The sequence below is a fragment of the Triticum dicoccoides genome, chromosome 2A (genome assembly GCF_002162155.2).
Source record: "Triticum dicoccoides isolate Atlit2015 ecotype Zavitan chromosome 2A, WEW_v2.0, whole genome shotgun sequence".
In the NCBI taxonomy this organism is placed as follows: domain Eukaryota; kingdom Viridiplantae; phylum Streptophyta; class Magnoliopsida; order Poales; family Poaceae; genus Triticum; species Triticum dicoccoides.
The window spans coordinates 575679913-575698719 of record NC_041382.1 but is presented as its reverse complement, the minus strand read 5'-3'; positions in this window follow the sequence as shown (position 1 = coordinate 575698719).

Below are 18807 nucleotides of genomic sequence, written 5' to 3'. Positions count from 1 at the left end.
CGGAGCTGCTACCGTGGAGACCCTTCGGGCAGAACTTGCCCGAGCCAAGGAACAAGCAAGAGTTAGTAATGCGGCTGCTTTGAAGGCGGCCGAATAGTTAAGAGCCGAGAAGGCCGCGCATTGCGAAAGCAAAGAGAAGATGGCCAAGATGTCCGTAGAATTAAAAGACACTGCCGACCGTTGCCAGTTCCTTGAAAAGGAGAACTGAGCGAAAGCAGCGGATCTTGAAAAGGCCACGATGGTGACCAGAGACACTCGCTCTACTATGAGGGCGAAGAAGGAGGAGCTGCGCGAAGCCGGGGATATTGCGGCTGGGAAGCCCTTTCTACTGCAGAGGAAGTTCGGAGATCCGCGATATGCCCCTCTGGATTGGCTGTGGAGTTCGGCAGACGCATATATGGATTTGGCGGCAAGCGTTGTCGATGCGGTCGAATACTTCCGAGATCAGACAGATTGTGAAGTGGACAAGTTGTTCTGGTCGCAATTTAACGTTCCAGAGCGTCCGCTTCCCTTGACTGATCAGCTAGCCGAATGGGCCAAACTTAATAGGTTGTCCGGACTTGCCATGAGGTCCATCGTAGATCATTTGTGGCCGGAGAAGCCGAAGCCGAACAACTATTTCAGCTTAGTGCAGCAGTTCCTTGGTGCGGTGCCGCGCATTAATGCGATGAAGAGGTCGGCATGCATAGAAGGCTCGCGGATGGCCTTTGCCCATGTCACGGCATACTGGGCGGAGATGGATGCTACCACTGTTGCGGCGCAAGGTTCGGCCATAGGTCGAGTAGCTGCCGAGCACTCTTTTGAGGAGGTTCTTGAGGGTGCTCGCTTGATAGAGTCCCAGTGCTCGAACAATATTATGTTTGAGTGACATGTATTCGCATTGTAAGCACAATGTTGTTATGAAATGTAGTAAGGCCGTATTTATAGTTTTGCCGGAAAGTAATATGATGCCTCCTATGCGGCCGTTTATGTATATATGTATATAACCTGAAAGGTTGCAGTCGTCGGCTTCAACCCCCATGCATATAATGCGGAGGTGTTCGCAAAAAACACGTGTTCACACTTAACCCAATGTCTTGGTCCTATTAAGGAGGTGATAGCGCAGCGAACGAGGCAACCGGACTATGATGCTTTAACACTTTCACTTAGCCATAGGAGTTTGACGGTGGGGCTACTATATAGCCCCTGGTGGCTCCGCACTCTCCCGAACTCGTGGAGCGTATATGCCTGGCCGGGAAACGACCCTTTGTTAAACCGGAGGAATTCTAACATTTCGATAGGTCATCGAGTGGTTGACCAGTCTCGCGCTATATCATGACAGTCAGTTTTCGGCTTTCTCTACTGAGGCGCTCGGTCGGACGAACCAGGGCACAATTGCAGTAGTTCTCCTGGTGCTGCCTTAGCCGATAGGATGGAACATAAGGCACCAAAACACAGGAGCCGGGCAAACCCAACATTTGACCAAAGACATGATTCGGAGCTGATGCATATAAGGCCAAACTCGTGACGCCGAACCTCCCTAAGGTATTCGGTCTTTATGGTATAAACCGGGGCTAAATAGTGCCCTTTGTAAGAAGCCCCTTATGTCCAGGTACGGACGTTTATTATGACGTGGCCACATGCCAAGACGTCAACATCCTTCTCAATTGTATTTGAGAATCTGAGGGATGTGTATCAACAAGAGACAGTAAAAAAGGTTTACGCAGGGTCTTAATCTAAAAAGAATCCTTGGAGCGGGTCCCTGCTGCACGTCTGCGTATGTGTATCCGTTGTGCCGTATCCTGGACGGGTGTAGCACGATGGTCATCTGTAAAAGAGAGGAACTTAGGTGAAAAGTTGTCGTGCAAAAAGGTAGGTTTAAAGAAACCATGTATAATTCAAGATGAGTAAAAATTGCCACTTGTGTGCGCGCGTTGAGTCCCTTCTATTTGTAATAGGGGTGTGGCCTATCAAACCTGTGTTTGTTACATATAGCTGCGCCGGACTCGTCTAACCGTGTCCGTGGTCTTGATGACCTATCAAATGCTTTGGCTGGTGAGGCCATTTTTAGTGTGTGGCTGCCAAGGCAGTCGCACTCTCTTCGGCTTGCAGGGATCGCTTAATATTTTTCATTCACTGTAATGATGCCGCGTGGACCAGGCATCTTAAGCGTAAGGGAAGCATAATGCGGTATTGCATTAAAGCGAGCAAAAGCTTCGCGTCCAAGTAGTGCTTGATAGCCACTTTGGAACAGAGCAATGTGGAATGTTAAATTTTCACTACGGAAGTTATCGGGGAAGCCGAATATAACCTCTAGTAGCAGGGAGCCCATACAATGAGCCCCTGGGCTTGCCTGGTGTTACTCCTTTAAGGGCAGTATTGATGTGGCAAATTTTCGTTGGGTCTATCCTCATTTTGGGGATTGTATCCTGATATATCAGGTTTAAACTGCTGCCACCGTCCATCAGAACTCGTGTAAAGTGGTATCCATCAATTATTGGGTCTAATACCAGGGCAGCCCATCCTGCACGCCGGATACTTGCTGAGTAATCACGATGGTCAAAAGTGATCGGTTGAGACAACCAGTGGCAGTACTCCGCGGTGATAGGCCCTTGGGCATATTTTTCTAGGAGTGCTGCTTTGTTTCTCCCCTTGATCACATGTAACACGTTGACTGTTTTGACTTCTGGTGGAAACTTCTTTTGTTCCCCAATGTCTTGCTTGGGAGTCTCATCCTCGTCTTCGCTTGGTGTATCCTCCCCCTTGTGTACGGCGTTGAGCTTGCCGGACTGCTTGAAGACCCAACATTCTCTATGGGTATGATTAGCGGGGTTATCAGGGGTGCTATGGATCTGACATAATTGGTCCAGAATTTTGTTTAGGCTGGACAGTTCATCTCTGGCGCCTTTAGGGGGCGGCTTTTGCTAACTTGGCTGAGAGCTTTTGAATCCGGCGTTTACTGCGTGCTCTTCGTGCTGTCTTCTTTATTCCGGCGTTTGTTATTGTTGTTGCGCCGTGATTTCCCGTTTCCATCTCTAACTTCGGATGTACTAGGATCGCTGATGCTGCATCTGGCTAGCCAGCTATCCTCGCCCGCACAAAAGCGGGTCATGAGGCTTGTTAATGCTTCCCTTGTTCTCGGCTTTTCTTGGCCGAGGTGTCTGGCGAGCCATTCGTCACAGACGCTATGCTTAAAAGCTGCTAAGGCTTCGGCGTCCGAACAGTCGACTATTTGGTTCTTTTTAGTAAGAAACCTGTTCCAAAGCTTTCGGGCTGACTCTCCCGGCTGTTGAGTTATATGACTCAAATCGTCCGCGTCCGGAGGTCGGACATAAGTCCCTTGAAAATTTGCCCGAAAAGCGTCTTCGAGCTCTTCCCAGCTTCCAATGGAGCTTTCGGGGAGGCTTTTAAGCTAGTGCCGAGCTGGCCCTTTTTAGCTTGAGGGGTAAATAGTTGATGGCGTGGAGATCATCTCCTCGAGCCATATGGATATGGAGGATATAGTCCTCAATCCAGACCCCAGGGTCTATTGTTCCGTCGTATGCCTCTATGTTTACGGGTTTGAATCCCTCTGGAAATTCATGGTCCAGCACCTCATCGGTGAAACATAGGGGGTGTGCGGCACCCCTGTATCTGGGTGTACCGCATTGTTCGGATGTTTGTTGTGTTGCATCGTATGCTGGAGAGTGCTTGTGTGGTCCATAGATGGATCTGGTTGCGCCGTCCTTTTGATGCGAGCCCTCGCGTGGATCACGTATTGGCTTATATGTGGCATTGTTTGCCGCTCGATGTTGGCCGTGAGGTCGTCTATCCGGCCAGGTGGCCATTTTGATTTTTGGTTGCGGGGGATCTAAGGCCTCCTCATCGAATTTGGGTAGCAACTTCCGCTTCGGGTAACTCTTGGTGGGGTGATTGCCGCCGTACTTCGCTGTTGCGTTGAGTACTTTGCTCCATCTGATTCCGAGTGTGTCTTGTGAAGCCTTGAGTCTTTACGTCTGCTTTTTTAGACTCCTCGCGGTGGCAACAAGCCTTTGACGGGCATTCTATTGCTCCGGGTGTCTGTCCGGTGTGAGGTCGTCGAGACTATTATCTTTGACAGAGTCAGGTTGTTCGGTTTGATTCTCCGTATTGCCGTGATTCGGCGATGGTTCGCCCTGCTCTAATGCTGGGTCTATATGATCGTTGTTTCTGCCAAGGCGGGATTTGGGGCGGCGCTTACGCCACCGTTTTGACTGTTTCTCGAGGGAACAACCCTTCGTTGCATCCTTCCGTTCCTCGCCGTCGTTTTTGTTTTGGTGTGTCCACCATGTATACATCATGTGGTGAAGTGGGCGTCCAGTGCCCTGGGGGCAGTGGTTCCTATTTGTCTCCTGCATTGTCATCCATGCCGTCGATGTATTTGGAGTCGGAGTCGAGCATGTCGGTTAAGTCATCGATAGTGGCTATTAAGTGGGTGGTGGGTGGGCCGCGAATTTCTCCGTCGTCCGTATCCCAGTCCTGCCGGACATAGTTAGGCCAGGATCCTCCTGACAAGGAGAGAGACCTTAATGAGTTCAGTATGTCGCCAAAGGGCGAGTGCTGAAAAATATCCGCGGAGGTAAACTCCATGATCGGCGCCCAATTGGATTCGATAGGAACGGGCGCAGGCGGCTCGGAGTCCATGGCCGGAGAAGGATCCGGCAGTTTAACACCACGGCTCTCGTGCAAGGTAAGGTCGATGTTTGGCTCGATCGCCACTGAGGGTAAGGCCTCCGTGGCGGGGTCCATCCACCCGTCCATGGACGGCACAACTGGCTCCGAATTGAGGGTCGGAGCGGCTGCCTGTGTGATCTCCTGAACACTGTCCGATGGTAGAGCTAAATCGTACTCATCGTGACAGCGTGACGCATAAGGCAGATGCTCGACTCCGTCAAAGATCAAGTCTCCATGGATATCGGCCGTATAGTTTAAGCTTCCAAACCTGACCAGGTGGCCAGGGGCATAACTTTCAATCTGCTCCAGATGGCCAAGCGAATTGGCCCGCCGTGCAAAGCCGCCGAGCATGAAGATCTGTCCGGGAAGAAAAGTCTCACCCTAGACTTCATCGCTATCGATGATAGTAGGAGCCATCAAGCCTAACGACGACGACACAGAGGAACTCTCAATGAAAGCACCAATGTCGGTGTCAAAACCGGCAGATCTCGGGTAGGGGGTCCCGAATTGTGCGTCTAAGGCGGATGGTAGCAGGAGGCAGGGGACACAATGTTTTACCCATGTTCGGGCCCACTTGATGGAGGTAAAACCCTATGTCCTGCTTGATTGATATTGATGATATGGGTTGTACAAGAGTAGATCTACCACGAGATCGGAGATGCTAAACCCTAGAAGCTAGCCTATGGTATGATTGTATGTTGTCCTACGGACTAAAACCCTCCGGTTTATATAGACACCAGAGAATTTAGGGTTACACAAGGTCGGTTACAAAGGAGGAGATACACATATCCGTATTTCCTAGCTTTTCTTCCACGCCAAGTAGAGTCCCATCCGGACACGAGATGAAGTCTTCAATCCTGTATCTTCATAGTCTAACAGTCCGGCCAATGGAGATAGTCCGGCTGTCCAGAGACCCCCTAATCCAGGACTCCCACAGTCGGTATCGTCCATGCTAAGCGGGTTATTCTCAGGTCGAATGTTTATTCACTCGCCATCGCAGGAGAGAAGGGCGGTAATAGGGATGCCCAATCCCAAACTACAAACAAAAAAAGAGTTAATATCTCAAATAATCAAACAAAAACTCCCAATGGAGTCAAAACCTTTACTTTTATTGCTTGGGAACCGCCACTAGCATGCTTAGCATGGAAGATATTGATAACTGATAGTCGTGAAGTAAATGAGAAGGGTGCATGTCTCAAAATATCATTTATGTCTATTTTAAATACTTGAGCTCTGGCACCTCTACAAATCACTCCTTCCCTCTACGAAGGGACTATCTATTTACTTTTATGTTGTGTCATCACCTTCTAAAACAAGCGCTAGAACCTGAGAGCACAGCCGTCATGACTTATGCATTGTGTGTAGCTAATGTTGGGTGCATCATTACTGGATCTTTTCTACCAGGAATTACAATGTTTAGTCGCTGCTTGGACTTTGGAGGTGCTCTTCATTTATGTTTTGCGGTCTCGGAAAGGGCTAGCGAGATACCACTATTGTCATGTTATATCATGGTTGTTTTGACAACATGTTGCCCTTTGAGATATCTTATTATTGCTCGCTAGCTGATTATGTCATTGATACGAGTTAATATAGTCTTTAAGAGTTATTGTCGACATGGTTAGTTATAATGTTGGCTGAAAACCTGGGTGCTGTTTAAGCTTATTTATGCAAACAAGAGCAAAAGAGTTCGTAAACGTTTTTCTTTTTCACTTTCAGTTTATCAACTGAATTTCCTGAGGACAAGCAAAGGTTTGAGCTTGGGGGAGTTGATACGTCTCCAATATATCTACTTTTCCTAACGCTTTCCCTCTTGTTTTGGACTCTAATTTGCATGATTTGAATGAAACTAACCCCGGACTGACGCTGTTTTCAGCAGAACTACCATGGTGTTGTTTTTGTGCAGAAATAAAAGTTCTCGGAATGGAACAAAACTTTCTGGGGAATTTTTATATAATAAATAAGAATTTCTAGAGCCAAGACCTACCGGAGAGGGGCACCTGGGTGGGCACAACCCACCAGGGCACGCCCCCCTCTCCTGGTTCACCCAGGTAGGTTGTCCCCACCTGGTGGCCCTACAGACCCTGAAACCGACGCTAAAAAATCCTATTTTTCCAGAAAAAAATCAAGGAGAAAGAATTATCACGATCCATGAGACGGAGCCGCCGTCACCTCCTGTTCTTCATGAGGAGCCCAGGTCTGGAGTCCGTTTGGGGCTTCAGAGAGGGGGATCTTCGTTCTTTGTAATCACCAACCCTTCTCCGTCGCCAATTCCATGATGCTCCCCACCGGGAATGAGTAATTCCTTCGTAGGCTCGCTGGTCAGTGAGGAGTTGGATGAGATTCATCATGTAATTGAGTTAGTTTTGTTAGGGCTTGATCCCTGGTATCCACTATGTTCTAAGATTGATGTTGTTATGACTTTGCCATGCTTAATGCTTGTCACTTTGGGCCCGGGTGCCGTGATTTTAGATCTAAACCGTGTATCTTATCACCATTATATCTATGTTCTAGATCCGATCTTGCAAGTTATAGTCACCTACTACGTGTTATGATCCGGCAACCCCGGAGTGACAGAAACCGGGACTTCTCCCGGCGATGACCGTAGTTTGAGGAGTTCATGTATTCACCATGTGTTAATGCTTCGTTCCGGTTCTCTATTAAAAGGAGGACTTAATATCCCTTAGTTTCCAATATGGACCCCACTGCCACGGGAGGGTAGGACAAAAGATGCCATGCAAGTTCTTTCCATAAGAACATATGACTACTTACGGAATACATGCCTACATTATATTGACGAACTGGAGCTAGCACTACTGCAGGATGCTGCTAACGCGATGATGTCTACTACACAACCTTCTTCTTGTAGACGTTGTTGGGCCTCCAAGTGCAGAGGTTTGTAGGACAGTAGCAAATTTCCCTCAAGTGGATGACCTAACGTTTATCAATCCGTAGGAGGCGTAGGATGAAGATGGTCTCTCTCAAGCAACCCTGCAACCAAATAACAAAGAGTCTCTTGTGTCCCCAACACACCCAATACAATGGTAAATTGTATAGGTGCACTAGTTCGGCGAAGAGATGGTGATACAAGTGCTATATGGATAGTAGATAATAGTTTTTGTAATCTGAAAATATAAAAACAGCAAGGTAACTAATGATAAAACTGAGCGTAAACGGTATTGCAATGCGTTGAAACAAGGCCTAGGGTTCATACTTTCACTAGTGCAAGTCCTCTCAACAATAATAACATAATTGGATCACATAACTATCCCTCAACATGCAACAAAGAGTCACTCCAAAGTCACATAGCGGAGAACGAACGGAGAGGTTATGGTAGGGTACGAAACCACCTCAAAGTTATTCTTTCCAATCAATCCGTTGGGCTATTCCTATAGGGGTCACAAACAGCCCTAGAGTTCGTACTAGAATAACACCTTAAGACACAAATCAACTGTAACATCCCAAATTTTTAATTTGGAATGTTATACACTAGATCATCATTGCATATCATAATTATTGCATTTTGGTTGATCCTAGAAATTTCACACAACTCAAGGACCCTCGGAGAGAGTTGGGGATTTCGTTATTTTCATATTTGAGTTGCCTCAAATTATGAAAATAGGATCATTTGATTTTATTTATTTTATCTTCAATTATTTCTATTATAAAAATTATGAGAGAGGGAATAAAATGACTTTCCCAAAATAAAGAAATATTGAGGATTTAATAAAAAAATCAAATAAGATTTTATTGAGTTTTATTTGCCATTTTATTTGAATATAGGAAAAATGTGCGTTTTTCAAAATTGCATTTAGGCCCCAAATAAATGTTCATCATGTGCGGCTTGATTTTAGAAGCCAGGGAAATTTATTTAGGGATTTTTATAGTCCGTTTAGTAGTCCTTTTATTTTTTTCTTAGCGTAACTATTTATAAAAAAACACGCAACCGACCTGCCGGCCGTGTCCGACCCGGACACTAAGGCCCGTCCGGCTTTAAAAGCCGGGGAGGCCCAGCCGAAAGCCCCCCAAACCCTAGCCGCCCCGCACCGCCCTAGCCCCGCGCCGCCGCCGCCTTTGCCCCGCGCCACCCTGCCGCCCCGCGCCGCCGCCGCCCGCTGCCGCCGCCGGACCCGCCGCCCGAGGTTTACCTCGATCCCGCAACCTTTTTTTTGAAAAACGGTTCGGTTTTCCGACGTTTTTGTCGTTTTTTAGTTTCGGTTTTTTAAATAGATCAGTTTTCCGGTTTATTTAAATAGTGAGCGTTCGTCCGTTCGTTCGTTTTAACGAATGTTCATCGTTTTTCTTTTTTTCGGATTAAATCCGCGATTTTTCTGATCGCGATTTCTGATCCGATTTTCATTTTAGTATTTCTTTTCGCTCGTTTATCGGAATCAGGCGATTCAAGCGCTTGGAGTTTCGTCTCGAAACCCTCTTTCCGGTTAGCCAACTTAAACAAGTTTGCCACTATAAAAATTGCCTTAGATCCAGAATAGTAAACGAAGCCTGTTTCTTTTGCCGTTTGTCTTTCGTTGCTTCGTTCGTTTTGATTCTTTTTGCCAACCGGAGTTCTTAAATTGAACTTTCTGGTTAGATCTCTTATTTGAGTTTTACCCGTGCATTAGTTGAGTACTTATTGTATGCTTGTTTGTTTGTGATAGAGTACCCGGAGTGCGCCGCTTGTTACTTCGAATCGCTAGGTTTCCCGAATCATCAGCAAGGCAAGTAACACTTTGATCATACCTCCTACTACCCAGTTTTATTGCATTAGATCAATCCTTACACATTGCATGATTAGGATCTAATTAAATTGTGGGTTGGGAAGTAGTTAAGGTAGTACCTATTACCTGTTTACTATCAAACCTTTGGGAGTCACTTCTACATTTGCTTATTATGCCATGCTATGCAAGTAGACATGGATTGGGTGAGTGTATCCATGACAGATGTGAGATTGTTGATTAATGGTTTATTTAAGGTGGAAACTTAAACACACATCTGGGTGGATTGAGGTACCTGGGTATTCCAGGATTGCCTATTTTTCTTTATGGACCGCCACCCAGGCTCAAAGGGATCATGAGATTTTTCATGCTAGAAACTTCCGTGTGCAGCCACAAGCTATTATGGGCTCTAGCATAGTTGACTAAGTCGTGCGAACTCTTACAGTGGTAGACTAGAGATGTAGGGGATGTAGGTGGTATGGTCTACCCGTCATAAGGTGCTAGCCCTTCTGAAAGACTATGTCTCGGTCATCCGTCTTCTCAAACACCTTGTAGTGCGAGAAACCAAACGGAGGCGTTCGAGTCTTGTGGGGAAAAGTGCGAAAACCTCTGCAGAGTGTATAAACTAATCATGGTTAGCCGTGTCCCCGGTTATGGACATCTTGAGTATCTAGTACCTGGATTATCATGTGAATCTCAACATGTTACTCTAAAAATTAATTTTGCTGGGTTTGTTTAATGATGATGTTTAATTGGGATTGAGAATGCTGTCAACCATTCTCAATGTTTAACAACCACCATGATAGTTAAATAAATTTATTCCTTTGCAGTAGGGAAAAATTGGCTTTACGCAAAACTGTAACCATAGAGCTTTCCACCAGCCAAATATGCATATAGAATAGCTGTTCCATTCCATTACTCTCTATGTGTTACATTGCCGGCATATTCCATGTGCTGACCCGTTTTTGGGCTGCAACGTTAATGTTGCAGACTTTTCGGACGACGATTAAGGAGTTTTAGGTCATGGTCCTATACTCAGTGATGCCGTTGGAGTTGATGGACTCACTTATCTTCCAAGCCTTCCGCTGTTATCGTTATTAGATGGCCTTAAGCCATATTTATTGTAATAAGTTCTCTTTTGAGACACTCGATGTAATAAGTGTGTGATTGCTACTCTGCTATAAATCCTTCAAGTACTGTGTGGTGTTAGCATTACTAATCCAGGGATGACACCGGAGCACAGAGATTGGACCATTTGAGGTCTGGTCGCTACAAGATGGTATCAGAGCACACGCTGACTGTAGGACACGACCACTAAGCTAAAAGACCTAGATCACTACTCACTCTCTTCTCTTCTGACCTCTCATCTTTTCTACTCTTTTAGGATGGCGGATGCAAGGAACAAGTTCACTCAAGCGGATGAAGATACACCCTTTGGACGTCACTTGAAGGAAGTCACTAGATACCTGAACATAGGAGTACCAAGCTTCACCGGAACCTAAAACGCCACTCTACCTGAAGAGGAGCGCTGGATGATTCAAGTTCAAGTTCCAGGAAGGACGTTCATGCCAGTCACTGAGCCCATAGAGTTTTCTTTCGATGCACCAACTTGGAATCTAGGAAAGAGCATGGCAGCTCACATCACCATGGGGCGCATTGGAGAAGTCTACCACAATGATCTCAAGGACACTATCTACCAGATTTGTGGGCGCTGAGATGAGCACTGGGATATGATCAGCACCAGAAAGGATAGATCTATTGCAGCTTTTATCCAGGAGTTAAACCAGCACATTCGACGTCAGGAGAACCAGATGTGCACCGACATGATAGACCTGAAGAAGGCAAAGACAAGAATCAAGGAACTAGAGGAAGAACTCAAGGCTACACAAAGATTTTGAAGAAGAAATTGAAGTATTATTGGAGAACAATGACGACCTGATCAAGAAGATTGGAATATTTATGGGAGGCCCTACACCAGTAGAAGAAGACGAAGAACCCAAGGAGATTCGCCCGGAAGACTACATCATCATCGACGACACCGACTCGGATCCAGATGATAGCGATGATGACTATGTTGATGAAGCTAGAGCAGATATGATGGAGTGTGCAACCGAAGAATATTTCTAGTAGACCACCCCAACAGTAGTAGTAGTCCACCATGTAAATATAGTAGTCCGAGCACTTTTGCGATAGTTAGATCGATTGTATGCCCTTGTTTGATTGATTGAATGAAGTGAATTGTTTGCTTTTGCCTCATGTGCATATGGGTAGTGTTTTCTCTTTAGACCCCCTCTATTCTTAAATCTCATCTTTTCTAAACCCTCAGATGCCTCCGAGACGTGACCCCGGATTTACCTTTCCACCAGAGCTCACTCAGTTGATCCAGCAGCAGAACACATTGATGCAGTTATTAGTCCAGAATCAGAACCAGGGGAACAACAACAACAACCCACCACCACCACCATCTGTTGATCACTTAGCCCATTTTCTTAGGCTAAATCCGCTGGTGTTTTCCAGTAGCAACGAGCCGATAGTAGCAGATGATTGGCTCCGCAAGACAGCTAGAGAGTTGACCACAGCAGGATGCACGGATGCGGAGAAGGTGAAGTTTGCCGCACATCAGCTTGAAGGACCCGCAGCATCATGGTGGGAGAATTTCACAGCCACTTTCCCTGTCGATACTATCACATGGGACCAGTTTCAGCAGGCTTTTCGTACTGCCCATGTTTCAGCAGGAGCTATGGCCATGAAGAAGCGAGAGTTTCGTAACTTGCGCCAAGGAGGACGGACAGTTGATCAGTATGTGGAGGACTTTAGTAAATTAGCACGTTATGCCCCAGATGACGTTGCTACAGATGCAGCAAAGCAGGAGAAGTTTCTGGAAGGACTGAATGATGTGTTGAGCATGCAGTTGATGGTTGCGCCTTCAACAACTACCAGGAGTTGGTAGATCGTTCTCTTATGATTGAAGGGAAACAATAGCAAATTAAGAATTTCAAGAGGAAGTATGCACAAGGAAAGTACAATTCAGGAGCTCAGCAGAAGCCACGATTTACCCCAAGGCCGGGAGGACATTTTTAGCATACCCATGGAGGAGGAAGCTCGCACAATCACAATGGCCCCAGGAATGGTAATGGGAAAGGAGGAAGCAACGGCCAGAACCGCACCAACCCATCAACCAACGGCCAGAATCGTAGTAGGGAAAAATTGGCTTTACGCAAAACTGTAACCGTAGAGCTTTCCACCAGCCAAATATGCATATAGAATAGCTGTTCCATTCCATTACTCTCTATGTGTTACATTGCCAGCATTTTCCATGTGCTGACCCGTTTTCGGGCTGCAACGTTAATGTTGTAGACTTTTCAGACGACGATTAAGGAGTTTTAGGTCGTGGTCCTATACTCAGTGATGCCGTCGGAGTTGATGGACTCACTTATCTTCCAAGCCTTCCGCTGTTATCGTTATTAGATGGCCTTAAGCCATATTTATTGTAATAAGTTCTCTTTTGAGACACTCGATGTAATAAGTGTGTGATTGCTACTCTGCTATAAATCCTTCAAGTACCGTGTGGTGTCAACATTACTGATCCAGGGATGACACCGGAGCACAGAGATTGGACCGTTTGAGGTCTGGTCGCTACATCAACCAAAACCCTAATGTCACCTAGATACTCCAATGTCACCTCAAGTATCCGTGGGTATGATTATACGATATGCATCACACAATCTCAGATTCATCTATTCGACCAACACATAGAACCTCAAAGAGTGCCCCAAAGTTTCTACCGGAGAATCATGACGAAAACGTGTGCCAACCCCTATGCATAGGTTCATGGGCAGAACCCGCAAGTTGGTCACCAAAACATACATCAAGTGAATCACGTGATATCCCATTGTCACCACAGATACGCACGGCAAGACATACATCAAGTGTTCTCAAATCTTTAAAGACTCAATCCGATAAGATAATTTCAAAGGGAAAACTCAATCCATTACAAGAGAGTAGAGGGGGGAAGAAACATCATAGGATCCAAATGTAATAGCAAAGCTCGCGATACATCAAGATCATATCACCTCAAGAACATGAGAGAGAGAGAGAGATCAAACACATAGCTACTGGTACATACCCTCAGCCCCGAGGGAGAACTACTCCCTCCTCGTCATGGAGAGCACCGTGATGATGAAGATGGCCACTGGAGAGGGATTCCCCCTCCGACAGGGTGCCGGAACGGGTCTAGATTGTCTTTCGGTGGCTACGGAGGCTTCTGGCGGTGGAACTCCCGATCTATTGTGCTCCCCGATCGTTTTAGGGTATATGGAGATATATAGGCGGAAGAAGTACGTCAGGGGAGCCACGAGGGGCCCACGAGGGTGGAGGGTGCTCCTAGGGGGGTGGGCGCGCCCCCTGCCTCGTGGCCTCCTCATTGCTTCCCTTATGTGGACTCTAAGTCTCCCGGGTTGCTTTCCATCCAAAAATAAGTTCTGTGAAATTTCAGGTCAATTGGGCTCCGTTTGATTTTCCTTTTCTGCGATACTCTAAAACAAGGCAAAACAATAACTGGCACTGGGCTCAAGGTTAATAGGTTAGTCCCAGAAATCATATAAAATAGCATATGAATGCATATAAAACATCCAAGGTTGATAATATAATAGCATGGAACAATAAAAAATTATAGATACGTTGGAGACGTATCAGCATCCCCAAGCTTAATTCCTGCTTGTCCTCGAGTAGGTAAATGATAAAAACATAATTTTTGATGTGGAATGCTACCTAACATATTTCTCTAAGTAATTCTTCTTTATTTTGGCAAAAATGTTCAGATCCATAAGATTCAAGACAAAAGTTTAATATTGACATAGAAACAATAATACTTCAAGCATACTAACTAAGCAATCATGTCTTCTCAAAATAACATGGCCAAAGAAAGTTCATCCCTACAAAATCATATAGTTTAGTCATGCTCTATTTTGGTCAAGCAAGAATGCTCTCATCATGCACAACCCCGATGACAAGCCGAGCAATTATTTCATACTTTAGTAATCTCAAACTCATAAACCTTCATGCAATACATGAGTGCGAGCCATGGACATAGCACTATGGGTGGAATAGAATATGATGATGGGGGTTATGTGGAGAAGACAAAAAAGGAGAAAGTCTCACATCAACGAGGCTAATCAATGAGCTATGGAGATGCCCATCGATTAATGTTAATGCAAGGAGTAGGGATTGCCATGCAACGGATGCACTAGAGCTATAAATGTATGAAAGCTCAACAAAAGAAATTAAGTGGGTGTGCATCCAACTTGCTTGCTCATGAAGACCTAGGGCACTTGAGGAGGCCCATTGTTGGAATATACAAGCCAAGTTCTATAATGAAAAATTCCCACTAGTGTATGAAAGTGATAAAACAAGAGACTCTCTATCATGAGGATTATGGTGCTACTTTGAAGCACAAGTGTGGCAAAGGATAGTAGCATTGTCCCTTCTCTGTTTTTCTCTCATTTTTATTTTTTTTATTTTTGGGCCTTCTCTTTTTTATGGCCTTTCTCTTTTCTTTTTCTTTTTTTTGGGCCTCATCTTTTTATGGCCTTTCTCTTTTTTTATTTCCTCACTTGGGACAATGCTCTAGAAAATGATGATCATCGCACTTCTATTTATTTACAACTCAATGATTACAACTCGATACTAGAACAAAAGATGACTCTATATGAATGCCTCCGACGGTGTACCGGGATATGCAATGAACCAAGAGTGACATGTATGAAAGAATTATGAACGGTGGCTTTTCCACAAATACTATGTCCACTACATGATCATGCTAAGCAATATGACAATGATGAATGTGTCATGATAAACAGAATGGTGGAAAGTTGCATGGCAATATATCTCGGAATGGCTATGGAAATGCCATAATAGGTAGGTATGGTGGCTGTTTTGAGGAAGATATAAGGAGGTTTATGTGTGAAAGAGCGTATCATATCACGGGGTTTGGATGCACCGGCGAAGTTTGCACCAACTCTCAATGTGAGAAAGGGCAATGCACGGTACCGCAAAGGCTAGCAATGATGGAAGGGTGAGAGTGTGTATAATCCATGGACTCAACATTAGTCATAAAGAACTCACATACTTATTGCAAATATATACAAGTCATCAAAAACCTCGGCACTATGCGCATGCTCCTAGGGGGATAGATTGGTAGGAAAAGGCCATCGCTCATCCCCGACCGCTACTCATAAGGAAGACAATCAAATAACACCTCATGTTTCAAATTTGTTACATAACGTTTACCAGACGTGCATGCTACATGACTTGCAAACTTCAACACAACCATTTCTCAAATTCACAACTACTCAACTAGCACGACTTTGATATTATTACCTCCATATCTCAAAACAATCATCAAGCATGAAACTTCCCTTAGTATACAAAACACTCATAAGATTTTTTTACTAATCTTGAATACCTAGCATATTAGGATTATTTAAGCAAATTATCATGCTATTTAAGACTCTCAAAATAATGTAAGTGAAGCATGAGAGTTCATCTATTTCTTCAAAATAAGACCACCACCGTGCTCTAAAGAGATATAAGTGAAGCACTAGAGCAAATGAGAAACTACTCCGAAAGATATAAGTGAAGATCAATGAGTAGTCGAATAATTATGCAACTATGTGAAGACTCTCTAACATTTAATAATTTCAGATCTTGGTATTTTATTCAAACAGCAAGCAAAACAAAAGAAAATAAAATGACGCTCCAAGCAAAACACATATCATGTGGCGAATAAAAATATAGCTCCAAGTAAAGTTACCGATGAACGAAGACGAAGGAGGGGATGCCTTCCGGGGCATCCCCAAGCTTAGGATCTTGGTTGTCCCTGAATATTACCTTGGGGTGCCTTGGGCATCCCCAAGCTTAGGCTCTTGCCACTCCTTATTCCATAATCCATCGAATCTTTACCCAAAACTTGAAAACTTCACAACACAAAACTTAACAGAAAACTCGTAAGCTACGTTAGTATAAGAAAATAAATCACCACTTAGGTACTGTTGTGAACTCATTCTAAATTCATATTGGTGTAATATCTACTGTATTCCAACTTATCTATGGTTCATACCTTCTGATACTACTCATAGATTCATCAAAATAAGCCAACAACACATCGAAAACAGAATCTGTCAAAACAGAACAGTCTGAAGTAATCTGGATCAAACGTATACTTCTGCAACCCCAAAAATTCTAAAATAAATTGCTGGACCTGAGGAATTTATCTATTAATCGTCTGAAAAATAACTAACTAAATAGCACTCTCCAAATAAAAATGGCAGCAACTCTTGTGAGCGCTAAAGTTTCTGTTTTTTACAGCAAGATCGCAAAGACTTTCCCCAAGTCTTCCCAAAGGTTCTACTTGGCACAAACACTAAGTAAAACAAAAAAACTCGATCATAACAGAGGCTAGATGAAATATTTATTACTACACAGGAACAAAAAGCAAGGAACAAAAACAAAGTTGGGTTGCCTCCCAACAAGCGCTATCGTTTAACGCCCCTAGTTAGGCATGATGATTTCAATGATGCTCACATAAAAGATAAGAATTGAAATATAAAGAGAGCATCATGAAGAATATGACTAGCACATTTAAGTCTAACCCACTTCCTATGAATAGTTATTTTTTGAGCAAACAATTTATGGGAACAATAATCAACTAGCATAGGAAAGCAAAACAAGCATAACTTCAAGATTTTAAGCGCATACAGAGGAAACTTGATATTATTGCAATTCCTACAAGCATATGTTCCTCCCTCATAATAATTTTCAGTAGCATCATGAATGAATTCAGCAATATAACCAGCACCTAAAGCATTATTTTCATGATGCATAAGCATAGAATTTTTATTACTCTCCACATAAGCAAAATTCTTCTCATTCGGAATAGTGGGAGTATCATAAGAGACTCGAATACTATAAATTGTTTCCACATTAAAAGAGTAATGTTCAGAAAAGGGGTAATCATAATCATGACAAGTTTTATAAATATAATCACTACTTTTTATAGCATAAGTATCATCACAATAATCATCATAGGTAGGAGGCATGCTATCATCATTATAAATTTGCATACCAAAACTTGGGAGACTAAAAATATCATCTTCATCAAACATAGCTTCCCCAAGCTTGTGGCTTTGCATATCATTAGCATCATGGATATTCAAGGAATTCATACTAACAACATTACAATCATGCTCATCATTCAAATATTTAGTGCCAAACATTTTAATGCATTCTTCTTCTAACACTTTGGCAAAAATTTCCTTTCCATCATACTCACGAAAGATATTAAAAAGATGAAGCGTATGAGGCAAACTTAATTCCATTTTTTTATGATTTTCTTTTATAAACTAAACTGGTGATAAAACAAGAAACTAAAAGACTCGATTGCAAGATCTAAAGATATACCTTCAAGCGCTAACCTCCCCGGCAACGGCGCCAGAAAAGAGCTTGATGTCCACTACAAAACCTTCTTCTTGTAGACGTTGTTGGGCCTCCAAGTGCAGAGGTTTGTAGGACAGTAGAAAAGTTCCCTCAAGTGGATGACCTAAGGTTTATCAATCCGTAGGAGGCATAGGATGAAAATGGTCTCTCTCAAGCAACCCTGCAACCAAATAACAAAGAGTCTCTTGTGTCCCCAACACACCCAATACAATGGTAAATTGTATAGGTGCAGTAGTTCGGCGAAGAGATGGTGATACAAGTGGTATATGGATAGTAGATAATAGTTTTTGTAATCTGGAAATATAAAAACAGCAAGGTAACTAATGATAAAAGTGAGCGTAAACGGTATTGCAATGCATTGAAACAAGGCCTAGGGTTCATACTTTCACTAGTGCAAGTCCTCTCAACAATAATAACATAATTGGATCACATAACTATCCCTCAACATGCAACAAAGAGTCACTCCAAAGTCACTAATAGAGGAGAACGAACGAAGAGATTATGGTAGGGTACGAAACCACCTCAAAGTTATTCTTTCCAATCAATCCGTTGGGCTATTCTTATAGGTGTCACAAACAGCCCTAGAGTTCGTACTAGAATAACACCTTAAGACACAAATCAACCAAAACCCTAATGTCACCTAGATACTCCAATGTCACCTCAAGTATCCGTGGGTATGATTATACGATATGCATCACACAATCTCAGATTCATCTATTCAACCAACACATAGAACCTCAAAGAGTGCCCCAAAGTTTCTACCGGAGAATCATGACGAAAACATGTGCCAACCCCTATGCATAGGTTCATGGGCGGAACCCGCAAGTTGGTCACCAAAACATACATCAAGTGAATCATGTGATATCCCATTGTCACCACAGATACGCACGGCAAGACATACATCAAGTGTTCTCAAATCTTTAAAGACTCA